Source organism: Enhydra lutris, unplaced genomic scaffold, assembly GCF_002288905.1.
Source record: "Enhydra lutris kenyoni isolate GAN:26980312 unplaced genomic scaffold, ASM228890v2 scaffoldscaffold9, whole genome shotgun sequence".
NCBI lineage: Eukaryota > Metazoa > Chordata > Mammalia > Carnivora > Mustelidae > Enhydra > Enhydra lutris.
This window is the reverse complement of record NW_019154093.1, coordinates 52,719,880-52,737,835: the sequence shown is the minus strand read 5'-3', so window position 1 is coordinate 52,737,835 and position 17,956 is coordinate 52,719,880.

Sequence of the window (17,956 nt, the reverse complement as noted above, 5' to 3'; positions counted from 1 at the left end):
GGAGAGAGGATAGATGAATGAATAGAAAGGATAGAGAGGGTGGATGAATGAGTGGACTGGACTGATAGATGGATAGATGGGAGGATAGGAGATGGATGCCAACGAATCCAGTAGTTAATTGGGGTGGTGTTGCTTTGAGTGATGAACCCAGATGTAGGGGTGACCTGGGAAAGTCATCCACATATTCCTAAGCCTCTGCTTATACACAAATTTTTATTTTATTGTCATAATAACAGCAGTTCTTGAGTATCTGCTGTGTATTAGTTATTATTCTAGGTTCCTTTCACCTATTATCTCTAACTGCCCTGGAAGGGTAGTATGAAGAAGCTGGGACTTGGAGAATTAATTTACTTACCCAACATAACATGGCACATAAATCTACTTAAATTGAGAGCTCATGTTTTTCCTACTGTATCATGGGGACAATTCCCACTTTTTCTAAGCAAGGACATAATTTACATTTATTCTCCTCTCTCTCACTTAATCACTGCTCTGTTTCAACTATCCTTTCCAACTCATGCTATAAAGAGTGAAGAATAACACAGCTATTTCATTTGTGTGAAGCCACTCCTTTAATGTAACTGGTTCTTCTTCTAGCACTGAATGACATCTTCAATATTAAATGCTTTCTTTTGTGTCTGAGCATTGGCCGCCACAGTCAGTTTACTCCTGGAGCCTTCCTATTTCATGCCTCTCCAGACAGAATTATACTACTGTATCCCTTCTGGTTTCTGTTGTTTGTGACTGAACGCTTCTAGTTGGGCTATGGGAATTATTGCTAGCTATCAAACGTTTTACAGAATTATTAAAAGCAATCTACGCTGAGCTTCTAGGAACATCTCTCAATTTCCGATATCACACAGCTTCTGCAGGGCTAAGAACCTCTGTCTCCTTCTGAAATTTTTGCAGGAAACTGGTGATGAAAAACCTTGATACCTTTGCTATAATCCAAAGGTATAAAATGAAAGCCTTCCACCCTTTCTATCTCCTTAGGACCAGCTTCATGAGCATGTAACTTGTGCAGTCATTTAAGATCCCATGCTGAGAAAGGCACGGTTCTTGGGAATTCAGCATTCCGAGGTTAACACCTTGAAATTAATAATTTATCTTCAAATGTGTGTTTTACTCTGGGACAAGGGATTTTGCGCTGGGTACTTGGAGCCTCAGCTCTTTCCTCCTACCACCACCCTGTGACAAGTTCTCTGTCAACCTGTCCCCTATGCCTTGGCACTGCAGGCCTCCAGTTCCTGACGCTGCCCTGTGATCCCAGCCTCCCTGGCCCCAGCCAAGGCCTGGATGCGGCTGTGGCAGGATTGGGAGTGGTTGGAGTCTGGCGCATGCGCCCTGGAGCGTCTGCGAGGAGTGTGGTCCCGAAAGACCTTGAAGTCCTTGCCTAAAGCCAGTGGTATTACCAAGCATTAGGTGACTTGGTGGTGGGACTAGCCTCTTGCCAGCCTCTGCCCTAGTTCCTAGAGCGTCTGGCCGTGGAGGGGACAGTCCTCTCGGAGTGGCCCATCACCGGTGGACTAGGGTGGCAGGCTTTGGGAAAGAGAGATGCCTGACTGGACTTCTGGAGGCTTCCGTCCTGTAGCAGGTGAGAGGAAACCCAGCAGCCAGTGCGCAGGACTGTGGGCAGAGCGCCTGCGCGCGGATGAGGGTCTGTACTCATAATGCACGTGTTCCCGCGTTCTGGGAGAGCAACGTTAAATAGCAAACAAAAAAGAAAAAAAAAAAAAAAAAAAGATCCACCCTGACAAGTTGTGGGGAAGACCACGGAAGGAAGGAAAGTTTTTTTTCCCCCTTCTTTTTGTATAGGGCTCACGGATTTTCATTTAGGAATAGGCCCCACAAATTCTGTAGCTACCCCAGTCTCCGTTTAATTTAGTTCGAATCTAGGTCTTTGATAAGTGCACCTGATTGGTGAAACCCGTATTGCATCCAACCTTCTGGTTATAAGGGAGTCTGGGAAGCTAGTTTTTAGCTCTCCAGCCTAAGCGGTACGGCAAGGAGGTTGGAATGGATATTAAGGCAGCCTGCTTTGGGGTGCCTGGGTGGCTCAGTGGGTCAAACCTCTGGTTTCCGCTCAGTTCATGATCTCAGGGTGCTGGAATCAAGCCCCACATTGGGCTCTCTGCTTAGCGGGGATCCTGCTTACCCCTCTCTCTCTGCCTACTGCTCTGCCTACTTGTGATCTCTCTGTCAAATAAATAAGTAAAATCTTAAAAAAAAAAAAAAAAAGACAGCCTGCTTTATCTGCCACAATTACCTACAGTAGAGGGTCTGGCAAGAATGGTACCCCGTTTGTACACTAGGCTCCGTGGAGCAGGGCTAGATCTGGCTCATCACTTCTTTATCCCCAGTTCAGGATACAGGACCTGTCACATAGTAAGATCCCAATATTTGTAGAATTAAATTGTTAATTACCCATTTTGTATACACGTGGTTATTAACCTATACATCTAATGATATGTAATCTCTTGCTATAGTTCTAATTAATTGGAGATATTCACTACTGGTGACGAATTCATATTCAAATGCAGTCGGTTAGTAAAAGAAAAAAAATAGGTATATGGATTATACTTAGTGATTTCTTTTCATGTACTGGGCAGAGCTAATGCAAACATGGTACCATATGTCCATCGTGCTTAGTGAGTTAAATCACTTACTGTGCCATTATGAAAACATTAATAATGTTTACCCAGCCACAGAAACCACCAATATGAAATTAAATTCCTACTAGTCTTCATCTTTTGAATTTCACAAACTGGAATTAATTTCAAAGGGAACATGTCTGGCTGAAGTGTATTAAGAGGGGAAAATCACAGAATATTCTATGGAAAAATTAGTTTGATTTAAAACAGGAATGCCCTGAGTAGAATCAAACTTTTCATATCCTTCTCACCATCTCCAAAATGGAAAGTAAGAGTATTTCCACTGAAAGGTTTTAATTAAAAAGGCTTTTGGCATGTGTGTGTATAAAAATGTCTCTTAATTACAAAAATATAAAGTTAAAGCTTTCACCTGAGATTGAATTAACAGTGTTAAGTTGTGTAGCTATGGATTCAATGATAAGGAGGACAGCTGAGAATTTGTTGGATGATCAGACCATCAGGAGTAATTTAGGAAGCAAAGCTGCACCTCTCAGAATTTATCTGGCTATCTAAGAAGTGGTGTGGGGCAGAGGGCTTACTCTAAAGATTCTTTAAATTTACAGGATAAAGGAGGTTGTTGGAATCTCTGGCCTTAGATATTTTTGTTCAGGGGCTGCATCATGGAAATCTGGCCTGACAGTCTGATGAGTCCTGAATTAGACTGAGTTATAACTCAGAGCATATGAGTTACTTAATGGGAATCAATGAGGCAATTGTGCGACTAAATGGTTTTGATAGCCCAAGGGCACAGTTCGGCCCTTGAGCCAAAGTAGGGAATATGGAATTCTGGTTCATTCAGGAAAGTTGGAGCAGAGAATGTTCATTTTTATTATCCTGATATTTTTGTCTTTCACATCAGTTGGACTACAGAATTTATCCTAATCTAAATAGTTACCTTGACAAAGTATAACTATGACACTACTATAAATTATAACTATAATAAATGCTATCTACCTAGGTAATCCAGGGTAATCTCATCTGAAAATCTTTAATTTAATTATATCTGTAAAGTCCTTTTTGGCCCTATAAGGTAACATTTATAGTCTCCAGGGATTAGGACAAGTATATTTGAAGGGGAAAGGAGACGTCATCCAGTCGAACATGAATGCTGTCTGAAAATGTGCCGAAACTCAAACCTATTTACTACCTACAACTGTTGAACAGAATTTCTAAGGATGGTGACTCCAAAGACCTTCCTTTTTGACTACCAGTCATAAACCTAGGTTTCTGATGAAGTTTATTTTAAAAGAGGGTTACTTGGGGGAATGTCTGGCAACGTAATTTCTGTTTTTAAATATCCAGACTAATTTAGATATAGTTTTCAAAGATCCTGAGGGTCAGATTTGAATTAAATTTTATTGTGGTCTTTTTTTATATGTTACTGAACTTCCTAAATTACTGTGTGTTTCTGCATGGTTTTGATCAGCCATGTGGAAGCTATAAGACCTTGAATTTGGAATGCTTCCACACTGTTTAACTTTTATCATCCTGGGACTGATAGGTTACATTTTGAACTCGATCATGGCTGAATTAACACATTTTTTCAGTGAGTTTACACGTAACAGAGCATTTAATGTATTCTAACTGACTTTGAACATAGTTATTGGATTATTATTGCTGAAAATTAAATGAAAGGGCCGGTACCTTGTTTCAGAGCCCAAATTTTAAACACAGGGCTGTCCTATGTTTTTTTTGCTTCTTGTGACATTCTGAATGTCATGTATCTCACTAAACAATTTTCTTTCTTTCTTTCCTTCTTTCTTTGTCCTTTTGCTATTGTTGAATATTTTAGTGAACTAGAAAAATGTAGCTTTCAGGGCCACCTCATAAATTTCTTGGACTTGAACTGTTTTCTGCTGCTATTTTAAATGTTAGTTATAACACCCGTGAGTGTACTTGGAACTTGTAGTTCCATTTCTTTTAGTGGCAACATGCCTGTAATATGGTTAGCACTTATACTGAGCACAGACTGTGCCAACCGCAATGCTAAGTAGAAGGGTGAATATAAAGATACCTGAGACTTGGTCTGCCTCCTCCAGACTGGGATCTCTGGATTGGAACGTGGACTCACTTAACCTTAATCTGTAGCATCTATTTTACTTTCTAGCACATAGTCAACTCACAGTAAATGTCTGTGTGGTTTTTTAAAAGTATTTTTTTATTGAGACACAATTGCCAGATAACATATTAGTTTTAGATGTATAATTATTTTGTATTTGTATATATGATCCCCATAATAAGCATAGTTAGCATCCATTACTATACATAGTTACAAAATTTTTTTTCTTGTGATGGGAACTTTTATGATTTGCCATCTTAGCAACTTTCAAATACGAAATACAGTATTATTAACTATAGTCACCATAGTGTACATTACATCCCCATCATTTGTTATTTTATAACTGGAAGTTTGTAGCTTTTGACCCCTTCTCCCATTTTATGCCCACCTCCATCAATATCTCTTGAATGAAGAAATTTTTTTATTAAGTATATGTTGAATGAATAAGCAGTCAAGAAATTGAGCTATTTATGAAATCAGATAACTAAGACGGAATGCTTCTATCTTCAGATCACTTCTAAGTGATGTAATGGTGGTGTGAACGGGTATAATGGCACCCATCAATTCAGCCAAGGAGAATCAGAGAAGGCTTTGTAGAAAGTAATCATGTGAGTGAGGTCTTAGAGGAAACGAGTCTAATTCACCAGATAACCTCTTCTATGGATTTGCTTTTTTCTCTTCACTACTTTAGTTTTGATGGGCTAGTTTTCATTTTGTCTCCATAATAGCATGCGAAGGAATGTTGGGTTTGCCTCTGCCCCAGCTCCTTGTTGCAGGCACAGAAAGGAGCAGGGATGGAATGACTAGTTGGGAAGAGACAGGAAGCAGTCAGCACACCCCACAGCCCTCCCAGAAGGAAGGGGATTACAGAACTGAGGCAAAACGGGGCAAAATATGTAGGGAACAGAGGAAGAAACTGGGTGCATCTTTTTATTTATAAGAAGAATGGATTTATAAAATTACATTTGAGAATATATTCTTTTGACTATATAGTCCATGAATGTGTCCTTTTTCTTATGCCAACATCTTGCCTCTGCCTGAGAAACAATGTGTGCTGACCCTCCTTTTCATCTTGCCCCCAGTAGAAATCCCTTTCCTCTGTCTCAGTGCTTTCCAGCTGCAACAGCAGGAATCTGAGTAGAGACAAATTAAACATTCCTTAAAATGCTGTTATGAAAACAAAATGAAAACTGGTCAACTGAGTGTTTACAGAAATGTTTAAAAGCTATTAAAACTGTCCTATCCAATGTGAATTGTTGTAAACTTTATAAATAGTTCAAAGGAACAAGAAAATTTGGCAAATTGGCCTCGTGGAAAGTTAGGCTTTCCGCAGTTGATTTTTGGCAAATTGACCCATAACCAGTCTTAAAGAACTGACACACATTTACTGAGCAAGAATGAGAAAGGGCGTTCCAGGTACAGAGAAAAGAACCAGAGAAATGTTTGAAAGAGCTACATTTATTCATTCACCAAATGCTTTAAAGCACAGCACTTGAACTTGTGAACAGTCCTCCCCCCATGAAACTTACTTTGTTTCTTTTGCATAAATGTTTGTCAAATTATTGGTTTCAATGTCAAATTATTGGTTTCAAAATACACACACACATACACACACATACACTCACACACACTCGTTCACTCCAGAGAGAAACCTTTTAAATGTTGGATAGAAATTGTGACAGTTAAGGAGACAGTAGAGATAGAACATAGAATGATCATAACTGAAATGAAACAAACTAAGCTTTTGTCTGAAGAGACTAGAAAAGATCCAAGAAATTGAACCAAATTACAATAGGAGGATAGAAAGCAGAAATTAATGAATAAGACAGTAATAAAGCAAAAATTAATAAGTAACATCAAGAGCCAGTTTTACAAGTCAGTAAAATAGGTAAATGTTTGGCATGTTCTGACCAAGAAAAAAGATAACAGATACAAATGTAAATATTATGAATGAGAAAGGATATATAATCATAGAGATAAAAATATAATTAGAATGACCATCTACCACTTTGTCATTAAAAAAAAATCTAGAGTAGAATGGATTATTTAAGCTAACCAAAATCAACTTAAGAAAAGGTAAAAAATCTGAATAAACCAACAACTGTAGAAGAAATTTAAGATGTTTTAAAATTTACTTTCCTAGAGACACTAGAATCAGTAGTTTGCACTGGTGAATTACATCAACAAAGATGGAACAAAAACATCAAACTATGTCACCTGATTTCAGATATGATAATGAAAACATTCAGAATAAACTATTGAAATATATGGAATCTGGAAGCATTTATGCAAAGTGATAGACTGTAAAAATTAACTATGATTTTGTTACAGAAGAATGATTCAAAGTAGTATATTAATTAATAGTAATTATTATTATTATTAAGGTTGAAGGAGAAAAAAATTATTTTTTAGAACAATTATTTAAAATTATTAAGGTTGAAAAAGGAAAAAAAAGTTCTTGTTTCTATAGATATTAAAAGATAAAATTCAATATTCTTCCTGATAAAAACTCATGGCAAACTTGCAATGAAGAAGTCTTGCTAGAAAGAATTGTAATGATGTTATAAAAATAGGAATATAAAAAAATCATATAGATATATATATGTATGATAAAATTTAAAATATAATCAAAAATTTTTGCACAAATCAGCAGCAACTACAAAAACAAAGATCATGCCTAGTACTAATATTTAGCAGCCTTCTCAAGAAACTGAGGTGTAAGACAAGGACCAGTTAGCAAGTCTGTTCAGAATAGTTCATTTCTTCTCCTTCCAGGCTCTGATTGGATTGCACTATTCTCAACCCCTTTGACAATAATATTTGATGGGGCTTGTTTTAGCCATTGGGTTGCAGCCATAGGTTATGTGGCTTCTTCAAGGTCAGACTAATTATTTCCAGCTGGAAACCTCTGCTTCTCCCTGCTGTGGTGACTGTGGAAATGTAGCTGAAATGGAGTCTGGGTCCCTGAGTGACCATGAGGAGCGGAAAGCCCATCAATTTGTGTTGGACATGCAAATGAAGGAGCAATGCACCTGAGTGCCTCCAAGGCACTGAGACGATGAGGTTGTCTGTGTTCCTGCAGCACAACTTAGATTACCCTGACTGCACAGCCCATCCTGACTATTCCTCCTGTGTTCTAAATTCTTTTTAGTACTATTTCTATTTTTTACCTTAATTTTAAAAATTGTGTGAAGCCAGTGGAATACTACTCAGGCATCGGAAAATGAAATTCTGCCATTTGCAACAACATGGGTGGAACTGGAGGGTATTATGCTAAGTGACTGAAGTCAATCAGAGGAAGACAATTATCATATGATCTCACTCATATGTGGAATTTAAGAAACAAAACAGAGGATCATAGGGGAAGAGAGGAAATAATAAAACAAGATGAAATCAGAGAGGGAGACAAACCATAAGAGACTCTTAATCATAGGAAACAAACTGAGGGTTGCTGGAGGGAAGGGGGTAGGTGGATGGGATAACTGGGTGATGGACATTAAGGAGGGCACATGATGTAATGAGCACTGGGTGTTATATGAGACTGATGAATCACAGGCCTGTACCTCTGAAACCAATAATACATTATAGGTTAATTAATTGAATTTAAATTTAAAAAATGTGTGAATCATATCTTTTTGTTTTGTAAGATATAATAATTTTTTTCATAGTGCATAGCCAGTTGTACAGCAATAATTATTAAATTAATTTGTGTCATCTTTATCATACAGTAAAATCCCATAGATATGTTGGTTGTCTTTTTGAGCTCTCCTCTGTTCTGCTCTTCCATTTTTTATGTGCCAGACAGCATTGACTGTGATTATGAAGATGGCTTTGGAATTAGCATGTCTAACCTAGAATTCCATTTATGTTATTTGCTACCTGTTAATTTTAGGCAAATTTATCTTTGCTCAGCCTCAGTTTCCCCCTCGAAATATTGGATATTAAAAATACCCTACTTCATAGGGTATGAGAGAGAAGATGAGATAAGGTATGTAAAACACTTTGCACCGTGTCTGGCACACAGCAGGCCTTATGCTTCTCAGAGGATGTTTCAGCACTCTACCCAAAATTGAAACAACTTCTTAACTTAAAACTTTTCCTCTTCACTTGTTTTTAGTTATTGATGAAGATATGGCAAAGAGGCTTTTATGAGCCAACTCAATCCGGTGGCCCTAACAAATCAAAGTCAGCACAGGAGGACAGGAAGCATTTATGGTTCAGTGCTAATTAAGTCATTCCCTTTAGTATTAACATTGTTTGATACAGATGGAAAAGGAATACTGCATTGGTTAGAATCAAAAGGCACAGCTCCTGAATGACATAGTATAAGGAAAATAAGTGAATTAGAATAGCTAACTTTTTACTAAAAAGTTTTGATCAATGACATAGTTGTTTTAAAAATGCATTACCTTTATCTTGAGGTTACAAAACATTGGTTAAAAAAAAAAAAAAGATTGTGAGGAACTGCCACTTGTGACCTAGATGGGGTAATAGGGACCATATTCTTCCTACAAGTAACATTCCAAAAGATGGAGAAAATGTAGAAAACAGTGGTTTTCAAGACACTGGACATCAAGCAACAAAGGATAGTGATCTCTGAGAAACAGGAAATAAGAAAGATGAGCTCTATGATTACTCTGCTTACCACCTCTGAGAGTCTCCAAGCCACAGTGCTGGGAGGGGGAGCTCAGAACGAGCAGTGGACTCTGAGGTAGGAGGTAGAGCTGAGAGTCTGGGAAACTAAGATGGCTAGAGTTCACAAAGTATTAGAGAGGAGAGAGCTGCACCGAGAGAGAGGAGGTCAGAGATCTGCAAAGAGTTCTCTTGAATATTCAGCTGAGAACTACTTGCCTGGGAGAAACTGCCTGAAGTTGGGGAAAGAAATGCCTAAACATGTTAGAGGTAGCAGTGCCCACTGCTCACATAGGGCTGAGAATAGTACCCCTTCAACCAGCCAGACTGGAAGGGTCTATGATTTACAGGACTTGGGTTTGGTACATAGAAAGGTCTTGACTCAGTGATAGAATGTGAGTAGCTCTAGACTAACCATTGCTCTGGGCTAGTCCAGTAAGACATGAAAGGATAAAACTATTTCCAAGTAACTTAGCTGCATTCTAGGACAAAACTCTAGAATATTTATTTACAGGAGCACAAAACTATCAGCACCCAACAAGATAAAATTTACAGTATCTGCTAGTCATTAAAAATTACAAGTTCTGCAAAGAAACAAGGGCTTTCTGCAAAGGGCAAGGAAAATAAGAACCATACTAGGAAAACAAATCAACAAATTGAAACTGACTCTAAAGATTTAATGTAATCTCAGTCATAATCCCAGCAGGTTCTTATGTAGGAATTGATGAACCAATTCTAAAATTCATATGGAAGTGTCACAACCTACAATAGCCATGACAACTTTGAAAAGAACAGAGTTGAAGGACTAATACTAGTTGATTTCAAGGTTAATAAAAAACATTATCCTAATCTAGTCAGCATGACATTAGTGTAAAGACAGAGAAATAGATCAATGGAACGAAATAGAATCCAGAAGTAGTTTCACAAATTTATGAACAACTGATTTTCAGTAGTCTTTTTAACAATTGGTGAAGGGGAAAAAATAACTTCAATCTACACACCATTCACAAAAATTCACTCAAAATGGATCATAGACCTATACAAAAAACCTGACACCACAGAACTTCTAGAAGGAAAGAGGAAAGAAAAATCTTTGCTGCCTTGGATTAAACAAAGATTTCTTAACATACGTTATCGAGAACAAGATCTATAAGAGAAAAAAATGATGGACTCTGTCAAAATTAAAAACTTATGTTCCTAAAAGAAATAAAGAAAATGTGAGCTTCCCCAAAATACTTGCAAATCATATATATCATATATCTGATTAGATATATCATATCTCTGGTGATTTAGGTAAACTTGTAGCTAACATAGATCATGAAATTTCAAAATTCAATAATAAGAAAACAAATGACCTAACTAAAAATGGGCAAAAGAGTCAGTCTGACACTTCACCAAAGAAGATAATATGAGTGAAAAATAAGTATATGCAAAGATAATCAACATCATTAGTTACTAGGGACATGCAATTTAAACCACAATGATCTAGCAATACCTGTTGTTAGAATCAGTAATAGTAAAAAGACTGACCTTACCAGTATGAAGGAACTGGGATTCTTATATACTCCTGGTGAGCATGTAAAATGGTACAACTACTTTGAAAATGGCTTCTCAGTTTATTAAAAAGACTTTGACTTTTCACTTAAAAATAGTTATACTTACCATATGACCCATCATTCCAGTCCTAGGTATTTGCTCAAGAGAAATAGAAGTGCATATCTGTATGTATTAATTTGTTAGGGCTGCCATAACAAAATACCACAGACTAGGTAGTTTAAACAACAAATCTATTTTCTCACAATTTTGGAGGCTGCACATCCAAGATTAAGATACGAGCATGGTTGGTTTTCTCTGAGGCCTCTCTGGCCACCTTCCTGCTGTGTCCTCATATGGTATCTTCTCTGTGCACATCCTTCCCTGCTGTCTCTCCAAGTATCCTAATCTCTTCTTCTTACAAGGACAGGAGCCACATTGGATTGGGGCCCACCTTAATGACCTCATTTTAACCTAATCACCTCTGTAACAGCTCTTATCTCCAAATATGATGCTGTATTCTGAGATAATGGGGATTAGAACTTCAACATATGGATTTTAAGGGGAACCCAACTTAACCCATAACACCAACACTCGTATATAAAAGCTCACATTAGTAATAGCTCAAAAACGAAAACAGCCCAAATGTTTATAAACGAATAGATAAACAGACTGTAGTATAGCTGTATAGTATGCTACTACTCACTACTCAGCAATAAAAAGGAATGAATTATCAATACATGGCTATAGCATGGATGAATCTCAAAATAATTATGCAGAGTAGGGGGAAAACAGCTCCACCCCCAAAAGAATACATATTGTATTATTACATTTCCTTAAAATTCTAGTAAATGCAAACTAATCTGTGGTGGCATAAAGGAGATCAGTGGTTTCCCAGGGTTCTGAGTTATAGAGTTACACAGGGGATTGAGAAATTTTGTGGGGGGGGTGATAGGCATAGTCATTATCTTGTTTGTATGAAGGCTTAATGGATGTGTACATATATCAAAGCTTGCAAGTGTATACTTCAAATATATGTAGTTTATTATATGTCAATTATCCCTCAATAAAACCGTTTTAAAAAGATTGAATCTAAAGTTGTGGTAAAACCACTCTCTTTTGGAGGTCAGATTTATAAGATCCTCAAGTCTCTGGTATATAGATACACACCCAGAAAATTCTTGAAAAGCATGTGGAACAGCTTTAAGAAAGCTGCAGCCCTGTAGCTTACCGAAGTAATTAAATTCATTACTTCCTGGATGAACTTAGAAACCCTCATTCAGAGCCCCTTGGCTTTACTTAACACACAACTTTAATTAAGCTTGATAAATTATAAAAATTACATCTGAAAAGAGGAGGTGGCATCCACATATCCAGTGAAAAGTGGTTGCCAATACCATAGCAAGAGTGAAAGACCTTTGAAAAGTTGTTAGAATTTTACTCTTTGAAGCATTAAGTAATGATGAGGATTCATTAAGATAACTGAAGCAAGTATCTTGTTTAATAAGGGAGGTGAGAATAGCATAGACTATAGGAAGATTTCTGGCAAACCTAAGGTAAAAAATGTTTTAATACTGAAGCGACAGTTTCCATTATGTGAAAACATATGAGGGTGCAGACCTTGCTGAGTCACAATGAAGGAGCTTTGAGGAAAGGTGTAAAAATTATAGAAAATGTTGAACTTGAACTAAATAAAACCTTAGAAAGAATGGGAAAGAGTATCCTGGCATTAAAAAGTAAAAGAGACAGTTATTCCAGTCTTTTTTCTTTACAGATGTTCATGTTTCTTTGGTTTCCTAAAGTGCTTTCAGTTTTAAACTGACAGAAAGGGAAGAACAAGTCTTAATGTTTATGGCTCCAAGATCTGGTTTCCAGTCAATTCACATATGGCTCAGAATGTTAATAATTGAAAGTTGATCTATTTTGACTGCTTGCCAGCTTTATGACTTAAACTCATTCTTTGTCCATAAATCGTGTCCTTTCAGGGACGGTTTTGGAATTAGGCTTAGAATTGTGACAGGATGACTCTGTTGCTGAAAATTACATCCACTGTTTAAAGCATTTCATTATGCTAACTTAAAGTGAAAAATTTTGACAGATCACATTTTTAGGAACCATTATAGAAAAAGTGGGCCATTCAGTGATATTGCTGAGAGCAAAGGAAAGCACCAGACACCCCAACAGACTGAAACAAAATCTTCTTTCCAGGAGACATTAATGCCAGAAAGGAGAGCGAGCTAAGTGGATTGATGCATTGCAGCCAGAATCCACCCCTAGCCCAGAGAGGCAGGACCCAGTTGAGTTCTATGCTCCTGTACTCATTTCTCACAGTTCAACAAGTTGGTGTGGCACCCAGGGAAAGGGGTGATATTGGAGGGGTGCTTAGTTTAGGGTGCCTTCACCGGTGGGATTTCCTTTGTAATGGATCTGTTGTGAGTTGGACGTTTTTTCTGGCAACATTGCTCTCAACAGTATGTAATCCAAAATTATTTCCTTGCCCTTCCAAAGAGTTCCATAAGCTATGTAATGAGCTGTAGTAAATCCCTTTCTCCTTAAACTAAGTAGAGGGGATTTTGTTTTCAGCAAAATAGATCCTGCAACTAAGAACCCTACCAGTAAGTGTTGCCATTTTAAAAAAGTGACTCCAAGTGCAGTGGCTTAAATATTTTAGAACTTCTGTCTGTCTCATATAATAGCTCGAGATGAGTAATTGTGCCATGCTCTACAAAGTCATTTAGGGACCCTCGTAGGTGGGATGGCTCTGCCATCTTCTCCATTGCCTTTTCTCTCTGGCCCCAAGCTGTTTGTTCCAGTTGTCTTCATCTGCACTGCACTATACCCATGTTCCAGGCCATAGGAAGGAAAAAGAGAAAACAACTTCATTTTCAAGGACATGAAGCAGAACTTGTTACTAAAACCTAATAACTAGAGCCAAGACTCAAAGCCTCACTAAGAATTAAGGGAACCTGGAAAATACCATTTCTCACTGTAGTGGCCATTAGCCTAGCCAAAATTTGATGGATGTGGAGAGTTCTTTTAGTAAAGAAGAATAGATGTGGGGAAAATTCCAAAACTGTTTTTAAGACCTGCAGAGGGAGAGAGAGAAGCAGGCTCCCCGCTGAGCAAGGAGCTCAATGTGGGAGTCCATCCTAGGACCCCTGAACCATGACCTAAGCTGAAGGAAGCCACTTATCCGACTGAGCCACCCAGGCGCCCTGTTGCTTCTTACTCTTTTCACTTGTTTTAGTTTGGAGGTCTTTTGGTATAATATGTTCATATAAAATACCCTTTTTAAAAAAAGATTTTATTTATTTATTTGATAGACAGAGATCACAAATAGGCAGAGAAGCAGGCAGAGAGAGAGGGGCTCCCCACTGAGCAGAGAGCCTGATGTGTGGCTCGATCCCAGGACCCTGAGATCATGACCCGAGCCGAAGGCAGAGGCTTAACCCAGTGAGCCACCCAGGCACCCCAAAATATCCTTTTTTTTTTAAGATTTTATTTATTTATTTGACAAACAGAGATTACAAGTAGGCAGAGAGGCAGGCACAGAGAGAGAGAGGAGGAAGCAGGCTCCCTGCTGAGCAGAGAGCCCGATGTTGGGTTCAATCCCAGGACCTTGGGATCGTGACCTGAGCCGAAGGCAGAGGCTTTAACCCACTGAGCCACCCAGGCACCCCAAAATATCCTTTTTTTAACACAAAGCCATCATATTCCATTTTAAAGGTATATTTTTAATGCATTTAACCAGTCTGTGAGCCTTTAGGTTATTGCCGATATGTTGCTTTAGTGCTTCAATGAGTACTTTTAAAATGTCATTTTATTCTTACGTGTTTGTATCTATAGTATAAATTTCTAGCCCATTTGGGATTTATCTTGGGTTGCAATGTTAAGTATAGATCAAGCCATATTTTTTCTCTACATGGCTTCCTGCTTTTTCCCAGATAGCTCATTGATAGTGCTTCTTTTTGTCAGTGATTTGAGATATCATATTTATTAATACTAAAGTTCCATATGTATTTAGGTCTGTTTCTGACTACATATCCTATTGCATGTGTCTTTTTGCCTGTTTGTGTGTGAGTACTATACTTTGTTAACTACTAAGGCTTTGTCTGACACACAAATACCCCCTTCAGTACTCTCCTTTTGTGAGATTTTATAAACTTTGTGTTTATATTTCCAAATGAATTTTATGATCAATACTTTTAAACTCCAGTTCTGAAAAAAAAAAAAACAACTTGGGTTTTATTTTTATTGGAATTACATTAAATTTATAAGTTAACTTAGGGAGGATCAACATCTTTATGATAATGAGTCTTTCTATCCAAAATGCTTTTCCATTTGTTTAAGACTTCCTTTAGTCTCTCAGAGAACATTTTAATATTTTTTTTCCATTGGATTATATGGTCTTGAACATTACTTTTAATCTTTTCCTCTAGAAATGGGATCTTTCCTTCCATCATGTTTTCAATTAATATTGATTGTGTATATGAAACTTTTTATATATTAATTTTGTACCTCCTGCCGAATTTCTTGTTTGTTGTAATGTTTCAGTTGACTTCCTTGGGTTTTCTAAGTTTTTTATCAGATGAACTGCATATAGTGATAACTTTATCTCCTTTGTAATTTCCCTATCTCTAATTTCTTTCTCTTGTACAATTGCATTGGCTAGTACTTCTGGTATAATGTTAAATCATAGTGGTGATAGGACCATTCTTGCCTTGTTCCTAAGTGGGTATGCTCTTGTGTTTCCGCCTTAAACGTAATACTGATTGGGGGCTGGAATAAAAATATTCTAACATTTAAAGAATTATCCATTGATAAGTATGTTCTTAAGAATTTCATGAAGAATGGATTTTGAATTTGGTCAAATGTCTTTTTAATACATATGAAAATAATTTATGATTTTTTCTTTTTTTTTTTAAGAATTATTTATTTGAGAGAGCAACTGTGAGTGGGGGGAAGATTAGAGGGAGAGAATCTTCAAGCAGATTCCCCACTGAGTGGGAGCCTGATATGGGACTTGATCCTGTGACCCATAAGATCATGACCTGAGCTAAAACCAAGAGTTGGATGCTCTACCAACTGAGCCATCCACGTGCTCCCATGATTCTTTTTCTTATGCCTACTAATTGAGAGATCATATATATAGATTAATAGATTTAATATTAAGTTAATATTAATTATTTAAGATTTAATATCAAACCTCCTTTGCACACTTGTAATAAATTCTACTTGGAAATGATGCATTATTTTTAAATGTGCTTTTGAACTTATTTAAGAACTTTCTTCAATATTAATACAGGAGAAAAGACTTTTCTTTTTTACATGCTTTCTTAGATTTTACCATCAATGTCCTGCTTACTTCAAAAAAGAAACTGAAATTCTTTATCTATATTCTAAAACATTTTAAATAGCACTGGAAATATCTGTTTTGTGAAAGTCTTATAGAATTCCCCTGAGAAATTATTTCTACTTGGAGTTTTGGCCAGGGAAAATGGGCAGGAGGCAGCAGTAGCTCTTTGATGAATTTCTCTGTTTCTTCTATGGAAATTGCGCTGTTTATTTTATATCTTTTTTAAGGTCAGTTTTGGTCTTCTTGTTCCTGAGAAAATAGTCCAGTTTATTAAGATTAGGTCTTTTTTTTTCTCTCTTTTTTTTTAATTTTATTTTTTATAAACATACATTTTTATCCCCAGAGGTACAGGTCTGTGAATACATGCACCCGAATGTTTATAGCAGCAATGTCTACAATAGCCAAACTATGGAAAGAACCTAGATGTCCATCAACAGACGAATGGATAAAGAAGATGTGGTATATATACACAATGGAATACTATGCAGCCATCAAAAGAAATGAAATCTTGCCATTTGCAATGACGTGGATGGAACTAGAGGGTATCATTCTTAGCGAAATAAGTCAATCGGAGAAAGACAACTTTCACAAGATTAGGTCTTTTTTAAAAAATTTTTGTGGTTATTTCTCCCTTAGTACTAATTTATTAGCACATTTTTTTCACTTCTTTTCTTGACTGAATTAGCCAGTAGTTTATCTGCTTAGTTGACTTTCTTCAAAGCACCAGGCTTCAGTTTTTGTTTTCTGACTTCTTTTTAAATCTTTTTTAAAATTCTAAATTTTTGTTATTATTTTTTTGTCGCAGCCGGCGTGACAAATAGACCAGGAAACATGAGGGTAAAAGGATGGTGAAAAGAAATTAAGAGACAAAGAGATGGGGGCAGGAGGAGCACTGAGGATGATGTCCAACAGTACCGATTTTATTCCACATCCTACAAGCATTTATGAGGCAGACCACAATAGAAGGAGTAATACATCAGTATCTAGTCAGATGACCGCAAGTTCCTATAACAAGTTTACATTAACTACAAGCAAATCTCGTGATGCCAGGTAGTCCCGGCTAATGCCATTAGCAAGACAATCAACCAGGGAGTGGGTTATGGGAGGTACAGGAACAACAAGGACCAACTAAGAATTCATGACCCTGACCACATTGTTCTCTTCTGTAGGGAGAGCGTGTGGGAAGTCACGTAGGCGAACGCACGACACATAGCAGACGACACAGACCCTTTCTCAGTGTTACTCAACTTTCCTGTCCTTGACTTCTTATCAAGGTGTCCGGACTTTAAAGGAGACACAAGTCAGGGCCTGGTTTGATCCACAACTCCATCCATGCCGTAGCCTCCAACATTTTAAAATTTTTATTAACATATAATGTATTATTTGTTTCAGGGGTACAGGTCTGTGATTCATCAGTCTTACACAATACACAGTGCTCACCACAGCACATACCGTCCCCAATGTACATCCCCGAGCCACCCCATCCCTGCCACGCCCCTCCCCTCCAGCAACCCTCAGTTTGTTTCCTGAGATTGACTCAGTTATGGCTTGTCTCTCTCTCTCTGGTTTCATTTTGTTTCATTTTTCCTCTGTTTCTCTATGATCCTCTGCCTTATTTCTCAAATTCCACATATCAGTGAGATCATATGATAATTGTCTTTCTCTGACTGACTTATTTTGCTTAGCATAACACCCTTTACTTCCATCCATGCCATTGCAAATAGC